At 39.2% G+C, this 21,135-nt stretch overlaps 1 protein-coding gene across 5 annotated transcripts in view; it reads right to left on the reverse strand.

Moving 5' to 3' along the window:
• Nucleotides 1–21,135, reverse strand: part of TENM1 (teneurin transmembrane protein 1) — a 649,978-nt gene that overhangs the window by 306,784 nt on the left and 322,059 nt on the right. For 2 of the 5 annotated variants that reach the window (XM_027716460.2, XM_027716458.2), the window contains exon 1: nt 7,123–7,403. The gene's annotated coding sequence lies outside the window, so the exon portion shown is untranslated. Of the gene's footprint in view, nt 1–7,122; nt 7,404–7,957; nt 8,165–21,135 lie in introns of those variants that run through there. The other 3 variants (XM_027716462.2, XM_027716461.2, XM_027716459.2) reach the window with 2 other exon arrangements.

Raw genomic sequence — 21,135 nt, forward strand, 5'->3', positions numbered from 1 at the left:
GGAGCCCCGAAGAGGAGATACAAGGACTGCCTGAAACAACATCTCAGCCTTGGCCATATTGATCACCATAACTGGTCTACTCTGGCCTCCAATCGGGAGGTCTGGAGACACACCATCTATAACACTGCTGATGCCTTTGAGAAAGCAGCAGGGTCACTCTTGAGGAGAAAAGGCAATGCAGAAAGAATCGTGCCTTGCAGAATATTCCACCTAAGGAGTCTTTCTGCTGTGCCTTTTGCAACCAGACATGTCTATCTTGTATTGGCCTTTTTAGCCACCAGCGCGCTTGTAACAAACGTGGGTAGAGCCCTTCCCAAATCTTCGTTTGCGAAGCCCAGCCATGATGATGATGAGAAGCATGGCTAATATTGATATACATATATATGTCACATCAGTGGAGAGATACCTCTTTATACCTATGAGAAACTGGTCCATTTCCAATCACCTTAATAAGCACCAACAGAGCATTAATTCTCAAAACAGCACTGTAAGGTTCAAACAACAGCGACTGGTAAAAGTCCCCACACTCATCTTCACATGCTGCATCTTCTGATTTTTTAAATAACAAAAATAGTTGCTTACTACTAAGATTTACTCTTGTACTCTTTAAAAGCATTTATTCCATGGTGACTATGATTTATTGAAAGGTATAGAATTTATGGGAATTCACAGTACCGCTAATGGGTTGACAAAGCTCCAAGCACTATAATGCCATATTCACACTGAAATAGAGGTGAGCTACCATGTTCTAACAAACATGCAGGACAGTGCATGGTGCAGATAAGGAGCACCATTTGTGGACACTAAGTTATTGAGACAAATTCAAGAAGCATGTTATACAACAACTCACAGAAAAAAAAAATGTAGATGTGCTGTACCAAAGGCAGTTGCCATGTAGGAACCTAAAAACTTCAGTGATCAAAATTCTATTTTGTAAAAATAAAACAGGACATCTCTGCTGATAAAAGTAAATAGCCTACATGCTGAAAAATCCATCTCATCCTGGTCTAGGAAAGATCTAGGTGCAAACACTGACTATAGGGAATTTCTTTTGTAAATAACTGACTACGTATATCATAAGGAGAAGAAAGAAGCAGAAAAAGCAGGAACATGAGTCATTATGTATATAAACAGATCTCTGTCACTTAAAAGCACTTAATAATACAAACAAACACAAAATATATTAAGATATGCACTTAAATGCTATTTTACTAGCTGAGGGCAGAGCGTGGGCTTTACATCAAAGATAATGATTTGTATTTTAGAGAGATGGGATAGAATTTGTTGGTAGCAGCTGAAACACTAATAAGAAGAGTGAAAGGGAAATAAATTAAAGCTCTTAAAGCCACAGAATTCTGAATTCAACACTGACCTAATGTGAAGAACCTGTTATATGGAACTTCCTCATTAAAAAATGCAATAATGGTGGTATTTCCTTCCCACATTCAGATCTGGATAAAAACATGGACAAAGAGATGGTGGAGAAAGGCTTACCTCTGGGAGAGACCACAAGGGGAGGCTGGTGATGGGTAAGATCAAAGATGTGAAAAAGCAGCTGAAAGCAGAACTGGGTGGGTTTCAATGAGCTGGATTTCTCTAAACATGGATCAACATGCTGATACAGAGCTCCTCAGAAAAGCATACAAAATTTTGCATGAATTGGGAGCTCTGAGGAAAAAGCTGAGGAAGAAACTGAGGAAAACAAAAAGAAATTCGAGTCAGCTCCTAAGTGCATCTATAATCCAGAGGTTGAGAAGGTGAGAGATATTTAGTTGTTATGGTTTATAAACCACATGAGGTGGTTATAAAAGAATAAAACCTCTAAGTATGGTTCTCAAATATGGTGAACAGGAAGGGCTCAGAGCTGTGCAAAAAAAAAATAAAAAATAAAAGGAATCTGAATGGAACAGGAAAAATGGTGAATTGGGCAGAGAAAAAAGTCAGAAAAACACAACAATAGTTCAGAGGAAGAAACAGTTTGGTACTAAAGGGGCACTAGAAGAACCTGCCTATAGGAAAGCACTATGGTCTTGAGAGGTCAAAAAGGTTCCATGGTTAGTGTTACACGTGAGAAAGACAAAATTTGAAAGAGGAAAGTTGTATATGAGGAATAATAGTCACTCCTTCTGAGTATAGCCTATAGGAACAAGAAGGAAGGCTTGTATCCAGACCATCAGGAAGCCCACAATGAGCAATGCTTATTCAGCATTAATTTCTTTCCCAGTGACACCTCCCTGTTGGTTAATGCCTTGTATAAGAAATGTACCCAGAAACAAAATGAGCCGCACAGCTAAATCACACCACATATGAAAGTGTCTTCTGGGACAAAAATGTGTTATGAGAAAAATAGTCTACTTGCTTGTTTTCAAAAGAAAGGTATCTGTGTTGTTTCAGATGAGCAACACCACCCCCTTGAATCTTTCTTATACTACAAAAATGGAGCATGAAAGTCTCAGTTCCTCCAACCAGTACATGGAAGCCTCATCTCAACTCCCCAATCTGCTGTTGGATGCTACCATCTTTTGGAACCTATTTCCATGGGATCGGAACACTTGTAAGAGGAAACACAGTGGAGGACAATCAACCACCTCCCAGGTTTGGATTCTCTACAAGTACAACAGTCCATCACCCAGTAAATAAAAACTTCAGTTTACATTAATTAACACCCTGATTTATCAGGTAAAAAAAAATAGTGATGGTATTATTTAATCGCAGGACCCTTGTAAGGAACAGTCAAGTTATTGATACAATAATCAAAACAAAGTCAATGCAGTCACTTTCACATATGCCATCTAAGAATCTTTACCCTTGAATTTCTCTATTTTCACTAAGTTTCTGTAGCTAATATGAACACATTCTGTAGCTATCCAACACAAAACTCTTTGGTACATGAGGCAAACACACTACATGCACACATTGCAGCCAGTATTTCATTAATGACCACTTATGTCCCAAGAGATCTCTCCTGTAAAAGATGTTTCTTTAAAAGATGCATTGTTACAGAACACACTCTTCTGCACCCCCAGCATTACGTACAGAGATGTAATGATTTACAGACACACTGTAAAAATGCAGAACTTTATATCTCAAACCCCAAATACCATGTCTTTAAAAAAAAAAAAAAAAGGTTTATGGACCCCTCATAACTCTTAGCAAACATCTGTCTGCATAAAGGGAAACAAACTGTCAAAAACAGCAAAGATGCCAACAGCTTACAGGCAAACCAGAAAACACACATCCATGATGTGGAACAAGCAGTACTGCTTATTTAACTCTGAACTGGAAGGGTGCTTAATTGCTCATTAAGGCTACAGCAAGCATTGCTGAGTGAAGGCTTCCAAAGCAACAAGCCAGTGCCAAGGCCAATCCAGCACAATAATTTTAATATACTTATAGACAACACATCCAACTAGAAGCGATCTTTTCACAAAATGATAGAATGGTTTGGGTTGGAAGGGACCTTAAAGATCTCTTAGTTCCAACTCTTCTGCCATGGGAGCAGCAACTAGATAGGTTGCTCAAAGCCTCCAATCATACACTGCTTGTTTTCTGTAACTCAGAAATGGGAATTCTGTACTGGTAAGTAGAAAACAATACAACTACAGCCTTACACAGTAGCTTCAGACAAGGAGATTAATATCTTATACATATGGGGTTTGTATTTTAAATATAAATATTCAAAATAAAACAGTTCAGTGCAACAGACTTAAAGAAGGAATACTTATTTTAAAAAATATACTCAACATACTGAAGTTAAAATCTGCAGTAGAGAAACAGTATTAAAAAAACCACAAAGAAAGAAGTAGAGTTTTAATCAGGTTTCAGAAATATTCTGTTAAAACCGTAAATACAGTAGGAAAGAAACTGATGTTTTCTCAGTATTGATTACTCCATTGGATATTTACTAAGTTTTTGTAGAGTTGAGTTTTTGGATTTCTTTAACATTTTACTGAGAGGTTTTAGAAAAGACAGCCTCTTGTTAGCAAAACCTATTTAGATTCTTGTTTTCAATGTATAATTTCTATAAGTCATAAAGGATAGTCATAACATAATGTGTTCTTAAGACCTCTCAGGGTCTGTTTAAGAGAGAGAACACCGAGCACTGAGTATTTTCAGCTTTATCTCACCCTACGTATATGGTAAAATGACTGCCTACACAGTAACACTGAGGCAGAGTGTTAGGTAGTAGCAAGATGTAGCCAGTGCCACTGAGCTCTCTTTGACTTGCCATTTTTACACTTCTGCCGTGTTGAACATTAACTCGGTTCTGATGAAATTGTGAAACATAATCAGTGGGCACATCTAGGAGATCAAGTAGCAGACCAGAAATCAGAAACTCTTGAATTTCAGACATAGCCCCATCACCAATTTATACTTGGTCTCTAAAACATTTTAAATTCTAGTCCCACTAAAGTCATTATGAGATACGGCCAGTCATTGTAACTGAAGCAGTGAGAGGACACATTGTTCTCTCAGTCTGTAAAATGTGAACAAAAAATACTCCTAGCCAAAGGGAGAGGACTGTTTTCTTACAATCAAAGCCCTGAAATAATGATAAATTAAGTAGCGTTATTCTTTGTAACATTTTTTCAGATTAAGATCATTTAAAAATTAAATGCATACCATTTAGACCTCATGAATCATATTGAAATAATGTCCTGCCTGCTCCAATTAACATCAACACCAATCCTCAGAATTTCCTATCCCAATGAAGAGAAAAAAGTAAACATTTACCTATGCCTAAGCCATTCCTGCAGAGCAAAAACGTTGCATACCTTCATACGTGACTACCAGCACATGTGTGAGCAACCAGGTGATTTCTTTAGTTTTGAAAAACTACCATTTTAAATTACGATGCCACTTCAAATGAGTAATAATAGATCTTTGCTACAGCTTTTCTCACATGACACTGCTTTTATAGAACTCTGAATACATTTCAATCGCTTTTTTACACATAAGCCATCAATACAATATGTTCATTTACGTTCACATCTGACTACTTGAAAAGTTAAGAGAAGTAATTTGCAATTTTCTCTTTTGCTATTTATATGTGTCATTCAAATATTTAAAATTCGGCAACCAGAAGGAACTTTTCTCTTTAAAAGAAAGGATTTTTACTTAAGTATATGAAATTCAGTTTTCTGTGGGTTTTTTTTTGTTTGTTTTGTTTCTTTTAAAGATCAGACATTCAGAGGAAAAAAACCTATCAAAAATGTGTTAATCAGAAAACTTCTAATCATTTCTTGAAACAAAACTGTGATGTAACCAAAAAAAAGGGGCGACCCCCATAAAGGTTCCTAAATCTCCAAGCAGTTAAGAGATTTGAGTTCTTTAAAACAAGACAAAATCCCCAAAACACACAGTTGTATTAAAACTACATTAAAAATTTCTGGTGATTTTATATCATCAAAATCTGGTATCTACAGAGAAAATAGCAATCAGTTTATTAAGAAGACTGCATCTAATTTGAGAAGAAGTATTTTGAAGTTAGCCCATAGCATTGCAAGTCATGTATAAAATAAGCTTTGAAAAGAAACTATGGACAAGAAAGAAGGAAAGCTATTGGGCTGTGCCTCACCTTCTGATGTATAGCTCTTCCCCTACTACAGTTTATCTTGCTATTTGTGATTCACAAAGTGTTCTTTACAACACCAGGAATTCCATACTTCAAATATCAAATTGCTCTACGTTAAGCTCCACAATTAACAGCTGAAATACAGGCATTAGGAGCAGTGAGGTTTTGTTACTGCAAAACCATTTAGAGACACGGTGGATGTTTGGGATGCTTGCCCCACCACACGGACAGTTGGTATTTATTTCCATAGTACAGTGTATCTGACTCGTTAATTATCAGAGAAGCATCAGCACAATCAAGATGGGTATCTACAACCTCTGGATATTGTGAACACAATCAATGAATGACTATCACTAAGATAGTTACTATACAGCCTCAAAAGGCAGCATACATTTAAGCCAAAGAAAGAAAGAGGGAGGGAGTTCTTGCCGCTGATTTCAGAATTAGAACGTGCAAACCCCAGATCTGCTAAAGGTAAACGTGTTGACATTCAACACGGTAAGATCACACAGTTAGTACAGAAGCAGGGACCTCACTGTGTGCCACAATCATATCCATAGCGAGCCTAAGCATTCATCAAGCTTAAAGCGCCAGTCACGAGCTACAGCTGTAAGGCATTTTAGGGGAAAAACAGCTGGAAGCAGCACAGCAGTGTTACGACTGTATGTACACACGCCTCGGCTAAAGGTAGAGATTATATATCCCACAGCCAGTGGAAGGAGAACACACCAAACACCCGTTTAACAGATTACGCCTGAGGAGCGGTCAGCAACAAGGCTACTCCATCCTCCCGTGGGGAGCGAGCGCGGTGCCGCTGCCCCGGCAGAGCCGCCTCACCCCTGCGCGCTCCGGGGATGCGGCTTTTCACGTGAGCGGCCCGGGCGCTCCCGCAGCGCCAGCGCGGAGCCGGAGCCGGAGCCCAGCGCGGCGCCGGGGCGGCCCCCGGCAGCGCCCCGCCTTTCCCCGCCGGGAGCCGCGCCCCGCGGAGAGCCGCGCACTCGGCCCCCGCCGCCCCGCTCCGACCCGGCAGCGGGCACGGGGAGCAGCTGCCGCCCGCGGCGATGGCAGCGCGGCCGGGCAGGGCGGGCAGGGCGGACAGAGCGCCGCTCCGCGCCGACCCAGCGCCGACCCACCGCGCCCGGCGCGCCGCAACCGCGGGCGAACGAGACCCCCTATGGGCGAGCCGGGGGGCCGGTGCCTCAGCCCCGAGCGCGGCTCCGCACAAGGCATCGCTGCTGGGCGACAGCGCCAGCTCCGGTTCCAGCTCCCCGCACCCGCGGCGGCACCGCCAGCCCGCACGGTGCCCGCACGGTGCCCGCACGCACCGCCCCGCAGCCAGGCAGCCGCCCGCCGGCACCCTCCGCCCGCACAGCGCACACGGAGCCGCACGTACACACCCAGTGTCAGCCACAAAAAACCCTCCGGGAGCGTCCGGCGGCTCCCGCTCCGGCGGGGCACGGCACCCCCGGGCGCGCCCCTCGCCGCACCCCGCGGAAAGCGAAGTTCGGGCGCCCGCGGCGCCGCTCCCGCCTCCCCGGCAAACTTACCGAGCGCGGCCACCGGCTGAACTTTCAGCAGCGCCCCGGCTCAGCCCCGCCGACGGCTTCGCCCATCGCCTTTAGGTGCGGGTGCGGTGTCCGCGCCCCGCTCCCGGGCGGCTGCGGCGCGGGCCGATATAAATCCACATCCCCGCTGCCGGCGGCTCCCCCGCAGCCCGCCCCGGCCCCTCCGCCCCGCCGGGGGGACGCGCCGGCTCCTGCAGCCGCGGCTCGACCCGCAGCCCCGGGCGGCGGGCGGTGCGGAGCCGAGGCGCGAGGGGGACGCGGGGCCGGGCTCGGCGCAGCCCCGGCGCTGCTGCCGCCGCCGCTGCTCTCCGGCGGGTGTAGTGTCAGCGGCGCCGCTCGCTCGCAGGGTGGGAATTTTTTTTTTTTTTTCCTCCTCTTTTTTTTTTTTTTTTTTTTTTTTTTCCCCCTTTTCGGCTCCTCCGCTGTTAATGAGCATGCCCGGGAGAGCCGCGCAGGCGCCTTGCCCGCCGCCGCGCCTCGAGTCGCCTCGCGCTGAGCGGAGGGGCGAGGGCTGAGAGGGAGCGGGAGCGGGATGAGGGGGCTCTGGGGTGGCCGGGCTGGCGCTGCCCCGAGGGTGGAGGTGGGCAGGGCAGGGCGGGAGGGAGCGGGCGGGCGGCAGGGGCTGAGCCGCCCGCGGTGGAAGCTTTGGGCAGAGTTCGGCAAGTCCACGGGAAGGTGAGGCGGCTGCGCCCGCCCGAGGGAGAGGAGCTGCCCCTGCCCCGCCGCCCGCCCCGGGGGAAGAGGGGGGAAAAGGAGGAAAAAAAGCGGCGCTCTGCGTTGGGAAGGAGCGCAGAACACCTCCTTCTAAATAATTTACCTTGCTGAGGCAGAAAGGCTGATAGTGGAATCAAGGCTTGGGAGAGAGATGCTGGTTTATAGAAGGTGCTTCCACAGCTTTCGCGATCTGAGCTTATTAAGGTGGGGGTCTCCTGTGGCCACCGTTACCAGTCCTGGGTCTTGATGGAGGGGAACTTCATCTGCTGGCGATGATCTCTATAATTTCATCAGTTATACACTGTGTATCCTGAAGCAGACATACAAAGGCATAAAGGTGATTACCACCTGCTTTTTTCATAACATCTAATTCTGCGTCTGCAGTTATTTGTAAAGATTTTTTTTTGTGCTGAAGAGTCCAAGGAGCTGGCAAAAGTGTGCTCCTGAGGCTGGACCCGGCTCATCAGGCTGTCTCCATCCTGGTTTCTGTTCACATGCGTACTGCATACACATATCTATCAATTCCTTAAAATCACTGCGGTTATTTACATTATTTAGCTTGTGCACTCAGCCACAGGAAAACACTGGGGAAAGAAAGTGTAATTCTCTATTGCTGTTATTTCTTTATAAGTTTCTGCATAGACCACCTAAAGTGGAGTGTTTGTTTTTTTTTTTTTTAACTCTGTACCATGCGCCAGGACATATTTCCTTTAGACAGTTAGTTTATGCTGTTTACAAAAGTATTTGAGAAAATGACATCTTGAAGATGCCTATATAATATCTTGCAGTGAATAAATAAAAAATAATAAATTAGGTAATGCCATCTGTTATTCTAATATACAGCTGCTATACATAACTTTTCTGTCATTTTCAACATTTGTTCTTTGAGACATCCCTGCCCTGAGCTCTAGCAGAAATAAAATCCAGATGCCCCACCCAAAAAATCTTATTAATTTTTTTCTTAGTTCTTCAGGTGGAAACACAGACAAGGTTTTGATATTTAAAGCTACTTCCCAACAATGGGATCAGTTTGTAGGGAGCAAAGGAAAAAAGAAAATTCCTTACTGAACAGCATTGCAAAGGTGATACAGGAACTGGCCCAAAATACAACTTCTTTTCCAAAACATGTATATTAGCATCTGTAAAAGTATGAAGCAAGGGAGGTGTGTCCCCAGTTTACATAGACTGCAACGCAATTCTGAAAACACTGGGAGGTTTTAGTAATTCCAAAGTCAGCCTCTTTAAAAAAAAAAGGGGCGGGGGGGGATGGGAAGATTGGAAGAAGGATAAGGAACCAAAAAGCTGATACAGTTTTCAAATCTACTGCTTCCATGAGTGCCAGAACACTGGCTTTGTATCTTCCTTTCTAGACCTTGGGTATTTAGTTCCATTTAGTCTACTAATTTCTTAAGACTCAATTTTACAATGAACATCTTGGTCTAGTTCTTTAGCATGAAATCATCTTTCATCAATATCCTGGAAATCTAAATCTGCCTCTCCCTGAAGAAAGCACAACTGTAAAGATCCCAAGGTAAATACGGAGTCCTTTAGGAAGTCCATTCTACCTTCCTTGGAGTAATTCCATACTATGCAGCAAAAGTCAGGAGCTATTGGTTATACATTACTTTCATAGGAAGCCTAGAGAGGTCCGAACAAACCAAATTATGTCTCATGAATCTTGAAGCCATTCAACAAACTTCATCATTAACTGTTCCTAAAAATTAATTATTTTAAGCCAAAACAGTCCTCTGTCAAAAGTTTGTCTCAAATTTCTGTGACTTAGCCCTAGTAGGTGGAATAATTCTTCAGCAGTATAGATCAGTCATGAACTATTCTGAGCCTAAAATAAAAAATAATTTTTTCTTTCCAGTAGACATGGTTGTTTAGGTTCTTCTCTCTCTGGATAGACTTTAACATTTGCTTTTCATTAGAACAAAAATTATATATCACAGATTGAACATGGAAATAACTCAAAACCAAAGAAAGAAAAAGGTGGAGAATTAAGTCGATACGTTACTCATGGAAACACAAACCAAGAAAACCAACCAGTCTAAATTCTGGGTTTTATGATAGTACCAAAGTCAAGTAAATATTGCCCTGCTGTTAGCAGGCAAAAATCACACATTGTTATTAATTCTTCAGTTTGGAATACTATGGAATTGCCTGTTGCAGTCATTAACATATAGTAGTCATAAAATGATGGTAGCCTCATCAAAGAGAGGCATAAAGAGATAACCAGTGGAGGTGGACATTCAGTCCTACCTGTGTCTCTTCAGCAACTGCTGAGATACATGAACCAAAGTGGATAAACTCAGCAGTGGAAAATTGTTGGCAGACATCAGGTGGAGTGTCTGGTATAGATGGTTATTCCAGAGTATTTTTGTAAGAAGAACTGCTCCAGTGGAAGGAACAGATACAGATATAGAGTTTTCCAAGAATCAGAACTAGTATATTTATAACTGGAAACAAGAGCCCTTAAGCACATCAAACCTAAATGTACCAAATATCAAAAGTGCTTTTAGCAGAGTTCTGACCCTCAGATATCTCAGCCAAGCCTGCTAAACTAGTTTAGAAGGAAGCGACAGGTAAAATATTACTAGATACGCTGGTGTCAAATGGAATTTTCTTACACATGTAGGTTTATATAGTATTGCAGCTCCCTGCACTGAAGATTTTCTCTTGTAAGTAGCAAAGAATGGTATCTCGAGCGCGCAGTTGCAATACTCGTCATTGCAGCACTGATGTTAAGGACTTGTTTGACACCTTTTGGCTTCCTCAAGTTCAGAAGAGCCTCCTGAATGAGTCATTGTCTTTAACTGGTAACTGAGTTATGCTGAAGCACTGTTTTTAAATTATTCTCATGCCTCCTGTGGGAATAGAGATCATTGCCTGCATTGCAACAATCTCTGCTGAGACCTGAGACACAGCTGCTGGTCTCACTGCTGAATAGGATCTTTTCAACTCACCTGGGGTAGGATATCACCACACTCATCAGAGTTCTGTCAGCCATGCTTCCAAGAATGATGCTGAAAATTTCTCTTTTTTCCTCTTATTCTTTGAATCAGATGAAGTCCTCTAAAACCTCTCTGAAATTTTGGAGAATTTTCCTAGTTTACTAGACTGCTTTACTAGAGGCAAGAAATCAACCCAATCCCAGTGCTGACTATGCTTTCTAACGTAGTTTGCTTGAAATGCGAGCTCTGACTTCATAGAATCATAGAATGGTTTGTGTCAGATGGGACAAATTATAAGGACATTTGAGACATTGTCAGACTCCAAAAGGACACCGTTGAGCAAGACCTCTTGTGTACGACAACATGGGATCCCAACTATAATCCAAAAGTTTGAATTTTTTTTAAAAACCCAGGTTTACACATGATAAAACTAATGAGACTGATCCATCATTCAGAGTTTACACAGTGGTTTTGGAATGTTGCCGTTTTTTAAAATGATACCTTGCATCAGTCTGATGGAGGTGCATATGAGGGGTGGATGTAAAACATGATCAAAACAGAAGTCTAAAGGTACCCGATGTAAATTCTCTGTGATGATGCACAGATCATTACACCAACTGAAATGTAAAGGAGAATCGGAATAATTTTTTATAACACTTATATTATGTCATTATATATTTTTCTAGTTATGTTCCTACTGAAAAGACAATTGATACATTCCACTCAAATGACACACAGGCACAGTCTTGCCCTTGGTCTGAGAATATTCAAATTTGTAAAAGAAGGTGAAAGTGAGTTATGAAATGCCAGTCGGAAATTTTTACTTTCTGGACAAAAAGAAGGGGCCAGGAAGTAGGAAAAGTTGCTGTCCTATTTCCCACTCAGAGAGAGAAGCTGCATTTCATGAATCTAGGCTAAACACACCTGGATATAGAAAACTGTATATGAAATTGCACTCCCATATTATTACCAGTTCCTGGCAAGAGCAGGTTTTGCCCCAGACTTTCTACCAGAAACTGTGCATCGTGTAGTAGAGCTAAAAGAGAAGTAAGTAATTTTGATTTCTGATGGGATCTCTCTTTCCAGAAACTGTACTCCCAGAACCAAAAGGCTAAAAGCAAGTCAATATTTTGAAAAAGAAATGAAAACTGATGTATTTTCATAGTCAACTTGGTGAAAAATGTACCAGAAATAGATTTGTTTACAGAACAGTTTCTACCATGCAAAAGAACGAGGGAAACAACACTGCCTTGTAGCATGTTTGCAGGCTATGAAAAAGTAATCCAAACATGATCCTGACTCTCTCTCAAGGCTCTCCATCACTGCATGGCGCTGGTCTCCTTTGCTCCCTTTTTCCATTTTCAAAGAAAACAGTGGGTTTTTACATTGTCATGTCTCACATCCAGAAGGAACTGTAAATAACTGCAGATCTTTCAAAATTCACCTCTAAACTGTCTTGTTCCAAGATGCTTACCCAAAAACCTGGCAAAAGTTGGGCTGTTCATGTGCTGTGACTGCTCTCTAACACATTGACCAAAAATGCAAGCAAGTTTCCTGGTAATTTCCCATCTACCTGGATATATCGATTATTCTAAACTTACAGCACCGAAAAATATGCATCTTTTCCACAAACATGGTCCCTTCGTTAATATGCCATGGAGAGAATAGGGAAGCCCTGCAGTTTCCATGGCTGGAGAGGGGTGTTTCTGACTGATTTTCCTATCTCATGAACACAAGGTGGTGCTGATGCTCCTGGCACCACTGCTGATTCACCACTTCCCCAGCAAGCCTCACTTGGGTGGTGGTAGCTGATGTGTAGTGGTGTACCAGATATTTCATTTGCCTTAGATTAATTACAAGAAATACTATATATTAGAATTAAACATTTCGTTTAAAATTAAACGCTTGTTTTTTGGTTTGATAAACTGAAAAAAAAATCAATTTCCAACTGACATAGAGAAATATATTCTTTATTATTTTGGTGTGAACCCCAAATAAAAATGAATTCTAGGTCATGACTGAAAAGGAAAAAAGCCTTAAGAGCATCCATATATTTTCAGTTCTTAGGAAAAAAATGAAGTAACTCACCCAAACTCACGTGGAAGAAACATGCAAAATGTATAAATAAGTATACTTCCAGGTAATTGAAAAGAGCTGAAGGTTGAAAAGATTAGTTTAAATGCTTTCCTGCTCTTAGAGGGAAGTTCTTGGGTACTTCAGAAAGGTGTAGCTAGGCTAGAAGATTAAAGAAACCTTTTAGTAAGAAAGATGACTATTAAAAAAAATTGTTGAAAAATATTCAATGAAAATGTTTATTCCAGAATATGAATGCGTGCTAAAAGAGGTTTGAGTCTATCAACTTGCCCATTAGAGTGGAACTAAGGCAAAGCACTTTTGAAGAGAGATTAAACTTCCAAATAGCAGGGATCATTTCTTTCCTAAATGAAATAATAAACTTCTCATTGCATTGAAAGCTGACACTGAAGAAGATAAGGAACATAAAAAACAAAGGCATGTTTGACAGAGTATTTTGGATCCATTGTTTCATCAATCTCATGGTTAGCCTACAGTTTAATTTATTGCATAAGAAGGAAATCATAATAAGGATCTTTTTTCAAAATACACTGTATAGACATAAATTCCTTTCTTCCATATTTCTCTTTCAGGTTCATCTGATAAATATATAATTATTGTGTTAGGAAGAAATTTTGACTCAGAATGCAGTGCAATATTTTTTGAGGCACTTGCAAATGAACATACTTTATGAAGGATAATCTACCCAGCCTGCTTCTCCCTTTTCCTGTTCCCTTACATTACATAATACTCCCCTGTGTTCTTGCTGCTTTTCTTCTTGTATTTTTGCTGATCTCTGTTGCTTATGTATTTACTTTTCCCTTAGGAAAGTATACAAAAACAAGACCTAAATATCTTAATCTCTTCAGCTTAATTAGACATGAAAGTAACTCTGGCCTCATTAAGAAATGTCCTAAAGCAACAGGTAGAATGGAATAAGAGGAGTTTGAAATCTGATCCTGAGATCAGCTTGTCAGACAGTCCTAGTTATTAAAGAAGCCTGGGAAATAGCTACTGTAGAGAAAAACTAAATGCTTAGTATAAATCTCAGTGGAAGAAATGACTAATTAGAGATAATTATACACAGATTTCTTGCATTAAAAGTGCTTTAAAACATAAACATTCAAATTTTACTTAGGCTCCCAAGTGCTTCCTAGGAGGCAAGGTTGCAAAAAAAATGTCTTTTAAATTATGTCGAATGCTTTTAAACCAAATGGTTTCTAAGAAGCATCTCACTGAAAATTTTGATGCCTTGAATTTTCTTGTTCACCTTCAGTTTAGTAAGAAACTGCAATAAAATTTATGGCCTAAGCTAGTATTCTAATTGCCCTATAACAAAGGTAATCAAGTGTCTTGCAGGACTAATTTGTTACCATTCTCTAGCGACTTGAAAACCTGTACCCAAAATTCATTTGATAGGAAGACACTGAACTGTCTTCAGAACTGAGATTGAAACTGTCGGAAAATTGATAGGGACATAAAAAAGGATGCTGTGCTAAAAACATATGTTATCTATGAGATCGAAAACAAAACAACAAACAAAATCAAAACAGAAACTCAACCCAAACAAACCTAAACAAACCTAAGAACCTACAACTTAGGACAAGATCTATTAGCAAATTTCTGGAGTACTTATTGAAAATTATGTAAGTTAGCGTAGAAGATTGTCAGAGATCTCCATCCTTTAGTATCACTTACGCTGGAGCAAAGAGAGAATTTCAAATTCTCTACAGTGGAAGTCCATTTTTCTTCTAGCTCTATATGTGTTATCAAAATCTATCAAATGTCTCCCATTAAAATTTCAGGTCAATACTATACTGTGAAACTTTTTAATGTGGGGTTTTTTGAGACTGTAACTTAGGACACCATAATTTTCACAAATGTTTTTGAGAACTTCATAGTTATCATGTAGGTGTTCAGGAAAATTTGTATATACTGAAATCCTCCTTATTCAAGATTCATTGAGAAGAATTACAAGTTTTTAATCTTTTAAAATATTGTCAATTTATACAGTTCCTTTTGGAAAAACACGAACACACAGATATCATCCATCCATCCATGTAGGTATCTGTCAGATTCTTTATCTTCTTATTTATTGCACATTCACATCAGAAGAACATGTAATGCCTCTATTAACAACCTGAACAGTAGACAGAGCGTACACTTGGCAAGTTTGAGGAAAAAAGGCAACAGGCACACCCTTGAACATGGGAAATACCAACTTAGATATTAGGAGAAAAGTTTTCCCCATGGAAATATTAGAACAGGTTGCCTAGATAGCTTATGAGTTGGGAATATTTAAACTTGAAAGGTCCAGGGTCCAAGTGGGGTTTAGACAAAAAATTTCTTGAGATCCCCTCAAGCTTATTTTATAACTCTATGATCGATCATGTTTTTCATTACACCAAAAGAAAACAGGATAAAAATACTTTCATATAAAACACTCACAGTCACTCTATTTATAACAAACTATTCCTTTTAATTGATTCAGCCCATTCTTCCAACAAGATAATAGTACTGAATAGCCACAGAAAATACAAACATTTTTTCTGCACTTCACTTAAACTCCGAAAAGTAGAGTTTACATCATTATTGTCCTTCCAGCCCATTACTGTCTTCTAGTTAGGGTCATTGCTACCATCTTATATTGAAAGCTCAGTGACTCTGAGTAGGTAAAGAGCTAGAATATGTTACTTGTCATAACAATAGTGAAAGTTTAATCACTGTGAAAACTTTTAGAAGGAGAAGTTCCTTAACTATACAAATATCAGTTTTATAACTAGAATTTGTACTTTGCTACTAGGCATGCCAATAGTTTGAAGCTAGTAATAGCACATGCACAAGGTTAATATTCTCACTATTTATCTTATTTTCACTTGCTTACCATCAGAACATACTGACAGTGATGGTGGGGATAGAGTCAACTGAAGCAAAGAGTGTGGACACCTGTGATCACAGAAAACACACTGCAGTGCAAGTAAATACTGCAAGTGGCTATAAAAATGTCAGGAAAACGCAATGAATTTGCAAGATTTGTCTTGCCAGTAAAAGGTGGAATAAGTAGAATATTGTGGCCACTTTTGTTCTATGTTCAACTTTCTTAAGCAGAAAAGAATCTTTTTTGAGGCAGTCTTTAGGACAGAATGGAATTAGACAGCTATTATTTATCAGACAGACAGTAATAATCTGTAATTGGAAGGTATCTGACTCTGACAGTGTTCTAGCACATAATTACAAAAATTACAAAAATATTCTCATAATTATTAATGCAGTTTGAGGGTACCAGTTACAGAAGGCTGGATCCCCCATTCCATAGTACATTTTTAACTAAAAGTTATATGATGAAAATGTTAGTATTCAAGGCTGCCAGCTCTTCTCTGCTAATTTACATTTATATTCTTAATGTCTCGATCGAGCCTAGGGAAATTTAAAACTCTATTTCATTTATGCTAACTTCTACAGAAATCCCAATATGCACAGAAGTTCCTAGATTGCAAGGCTAGTTAGATGAGAATGCAGAAGCTAAATGTAATTTCTGGGTGGTTATGATAGTTAAATATGTACTGTCAGTTTTGACTCTTGAAATCCCTATAGACATAAACCTACTGTTCTAAAAAATATGAAGTAGCAGAGTAATGACTTAAAATATCTGTAAAACAAACAGTGTGAGTTTACAGTGTTTCTGCAGATACATTTGAAATTGTTACAGAACAACAACACTGTGTTTGGCTTTTTCAGGAGAAGTTTCTTTGAAGAGTTAGATAATTTGATCTCTCCTTTTTTCAGCTTTTGAATGGATTGCAAATTACAAATACATGTGCAGCCATTTTAACAGTCCAGATTGGGTCGTGTTCTGGCAGGCTTTTGTGAAGTGCTGCAGTTTTACAATGCTAATGCAGCATTAATGTGCACCCATTTACTGGCTGTCATCAGCTCTGAGCAGAAGATTCTGATGTAACTTCTTTAAAAATAACCCATTAAGAAATCTGGATGCAGAAATCTTGGTCACCTGCAGGAATTCCTCCATACATACACACACACAAACACAAACACACACACACACACACACACATCTGGCTGGGCAATGATGGGCTTAGGATGAGTAAGAATTGATAATTTTGTTACACAGTAATTTAGTGCCTTTAGTCTGCCTGCAATTTCTGCCAGGCACGTTACTCCACACCTGAAATTCGGACCTGCCTCAACCCTATGGAAGCTCTGTAATGCATATCCATTAAAAAATAAATAAAGCATATTTGGTTTAAGTGATCAGAAAATTCTGTTCATATCCATCTTGCACAGGTAAAATTCCACCAGTACGAGACAGTAGAGAATCAGATTGAGAATAAATAAATTAAAAGTGATTATGAAATATGCATGGAGCATTTACATAAAACCATATTTTCTGCAAGGTAATCTCTTATGGAATTTATAATACAGTATATCACCAAAGAGAGAAACTGGAGAAAAGGTTAATAGCTGGACTCATTATAAATCCAGATATATATAATTCAGCCTCCTAAACATCATCACACTCTTGCACTTTGCGTGAGAAGTTATAAGGGAAATACTCTTTTGGATCATATTGGTCTTTTCTGTTATATTTATTAGTATACCAGCATTTAATTCATTATTTATAGGTTTCTGACACACATCTCATTTGTTTGATACATGGTTTTTATCAGTAGTTCTTTGTGGACAAGCAAATACTTCAAGAAAGCAGAATACAATGTAAATCTGCAATAGCCTTTGGGAAGATGTATTAAGTATGTAAACCTGACTAAATAACGTGTGAAGATATGGGACAGTATGTCTACATATGCTACACTTGAGGTAAATTTTAATGTTTCTGTTATTCATCCTAACTGCAAAATCTTTAATTTTAATTTTCACTGAACAGCTATGGATAAGAAACACCATCACTCTAATGTGAATGGGAACAAAACTACCAGAGAGTTCCCTCACAGTTCTTTCACCTAAGGCTTCTTTATGTTGTTTCTATGTTGGATGGGAAGAGGAGAATCAGTTTGAAACAATCTAACATAATATTTGGTATAAAAACTAATGACTGGATGAAAGCTCTGTTTATAAATGAGTGAATTTTGTGCAATTAAGATGTTTGCAAACTGATAAGCCCACATATGTGTGTGTATATATACACAAAAATAATAGGAAGCTGTAACATCATGTAGAATTATTACTACACATCTGTGGTCTACTAATGGAATGTACATATAGTATAGCAACTCCTATAGCTTTGAATTGTAGAGTTTGGGAAGATGGGACCTTAAGCCCATACACTATTTAAAAGAAGCTAATATCTGGCTGTGGAAATGCATAGGAAAGATTTCTTGTGTGAGAATAAATCAGATTTGTCAATCTAAGTAGAAAAATATAGAAATACTATGAGTCATGAGTAGAAATAATAATGTCATATAGGCAGAGTTGAAAGATAAATGGAAAAGTGCAGTAATACTCCTTGAAACTGTGCTTTGCCATGCGACATGGCTAAACAGTGTGCATCTGGCCAAATTTGTACAGCTGAAGATTATAATGCTCAGATTTAAATGCATTATTTTTCCCCCCCTTTCAAAGATCTTTCTGTACTATAACTGCCACAATTCTCAATTGTTTGATAATTTTACATAAGTTGTCACAGAAAGGTAATTTTTTTTTTTCAAAGACCTCATCAGAGATAAATATTCTTTTGCTAGATAACCTATCAAATGCAGAAGAGTGGTAATGGAGAACAAAAAATTTCAGACCTTTATTTATTCTCAAAACTAGTAAAAATGACCACTAGCCAAGCCTCTCATAACTGCAAAAAAATGCAATGGCTTTCAACCTACTGGATTCACTACTGATATTCTTTCTGAATTCTTTTCCCTCAGTCCTTGCTGGAGATAAAAGCAGGAGGACCAGAACTGATGGAATGTGAGGGTCAAAGGAGTTACTGCAGCGAGTTCTGATGGAATCAATTTTTGCAAAGGGGAAACAGAAAAAAAGTCTGACCTACCTCACAGCTACTGCTTCGTTACTGACTGATGATGGGGGTTCAGGCAAGTTAAGACTTGTATGTCACTGTTTGGGAATCACTAACTTAGGAATCAAGCACCAACTTAGATCTCTTCAAATTTAGTTCTACTCCCAGTTTGGCAGCTAGACCATGTGCCAGACCTCATTTTTTCATCTGTTAGAATAACACTGACCTTTACAAAGAACATTACTCTCGGTTAATGAAAAGTATGTCATGAGAGTGCAAAAGTATTGTTATTGTGTGGAAGAACAGAAGAGAAAAACGTAATAACTTTACAAATGTAGAAAATAACTTCTGATATTTAGCTACATGAAGATATGTAAATAATGTTTAGTGTAAAGATTCTTTTAAACCAATATGCACTTCTTTTTAAAAGCAATTGACAGCAATATGTTTTCAAGAAATTCAAATTTTTACTTTCAAATGTGACAAAAAAACCCGTCAAAAACCAATCAGACAAAACCAAACTTTGCTTCAGTTGATAATCTCAAGCAGGCCTCCTGTAAATACAAGCACTAAATCTTTATCTCATTACCTCTTTCCTTGTTAGAAGCTAAACGATACTTCTTTCCGTTGTAAGAGGAATGAAGAGTATGCATTTTCTGAGCTGCTGAAGCTTGTTATTGAAATTAAGCTTTATGACACTGCTGTTTTCCATACTTGGACCCAGTCTATTGGATTTGTGCGGCTGCTCCCAGAAACAAGAAGGGCAAATGTCAATGCATTTTCAAAAGTAAAGGCAAGGAACAGGTTGTTAAATGGGCTGAGTTAAGCAATCTCCTCGAAAGGACACCTACTAATAAAAGTAGTATTGCGGAAGAGCTTGTCCTAATGTGCTCCTCCGTTTCTGTGACAGCACAGCCCAAGCTCGACAATGTCATTTCCTTTTACATTTAATACCTTTGCATCTCCGTGGTTTTCAGTAAGATTGATTCCTTTAAAAAGGCTGGATGGCAAGGAACGTCTCAACCCCTTCACTCATCTTTACATAAAAGAATGTGTATTTCAGTGTTTATGAAGTGGTGAGAAAGTACTGCTTCTATTTTCCAAAGAATTCTTGTCAATTTTCCTTTCCATGTGTTATAAACCATATTGATGTGAATGCCTTCTGAAGTTACTCAGTCAAAAAAGTAATTCATTTCAGTAGAACGATTTCGGAGGCACATCACTGCCCTGTAGACTTTCATCATATTCCTTTCTTCACATGAAAAATGAGTACATTTCTAAACCACAATTTTAAATATTGAATAAGGCTACTGATATCAATAAGTTTGATTATTCAAGACATAAGCTTACAAAGTGTTGAACACTATTATTATCAAGGTACAAAGCAAGAGTGTGCAGCCTTTTCAATGAAACATGCAGCACTTTGGAGGATTGAACCCTAAAGAAAGAGGATTAACAGTTTACAGGAATTAAAGTAGAGACAGAAGCCAAGATATTACATAAGCCCAATATCTGGCCTTTTAGGTTATTTAGATATCTTAATTTAGAAAGATATATTTAATTTATACTAAAAATGCACTCAAGCATAAATCAATAATTTTTATCAATTTAGTCGTATCACATCTATTTCATAATGTTCATATTCCCTTGGATCAAGGAGTTGGCAGCTCTGGATATTTAACACTTCATTAACACACAGTATTAGCGTGTAATAACAGGTTATGCTGACAACAATACGCACTTTGCAATTTGACAACATTTGTTTAGAATTAGCAACAGAGGCTGAGCTAGGAAACAATTACATTATAGATGGCATGGCAGGGAAACCCAGATTTTTTTGTACTTTATTAATAAATTAATGTATATAATTTAGAGTCCTGAAGAGCTTATATGTTACCTTCATATTTTTACATGAATGCTATGGAAGTAGATGACAATGGAAATTAGATATATGATTACAGCCCTCGTTGCCTCTGCAGTTTGTACTTTACTGTGTGCTAATTCTAGAGAAAAAAAAAAGAGTTTAGTTCTGTATCCACTCAGTTTTCCAGTCGAGGTTTATCTTTAAAAGTCAAATGAAATTCTGATGGGGAATGGGCACATATTTATCCTTCTACCATATATGTATCATCTTGGTGCATTAATGTTATAACTAAAAAATAAGCACTTTGATAAATGACAAATGCAGTTGTTTGTAAATTAGGATTTCTGTTCTGGAAGTTGATTTTAACAAAATATGTGCTTTGATTCTTACAGCTCTTTATCTGCTTC

This window comes from Pipra filicauda, unplaced genomic scaffold, assembly GCF_003945595.2.
Source record: "Pipra filicauda isolate LSUMZ 115617 unplaced genomic scaffold, ASM394559v2 scaffold58_size5111680_pilon, whole genome shotgun sequence".
NCBI lineage: Eukaryota > Metazoa > Chordata > Aves > Passeriformes > Pipridae > Pipra > Pipra filicauda.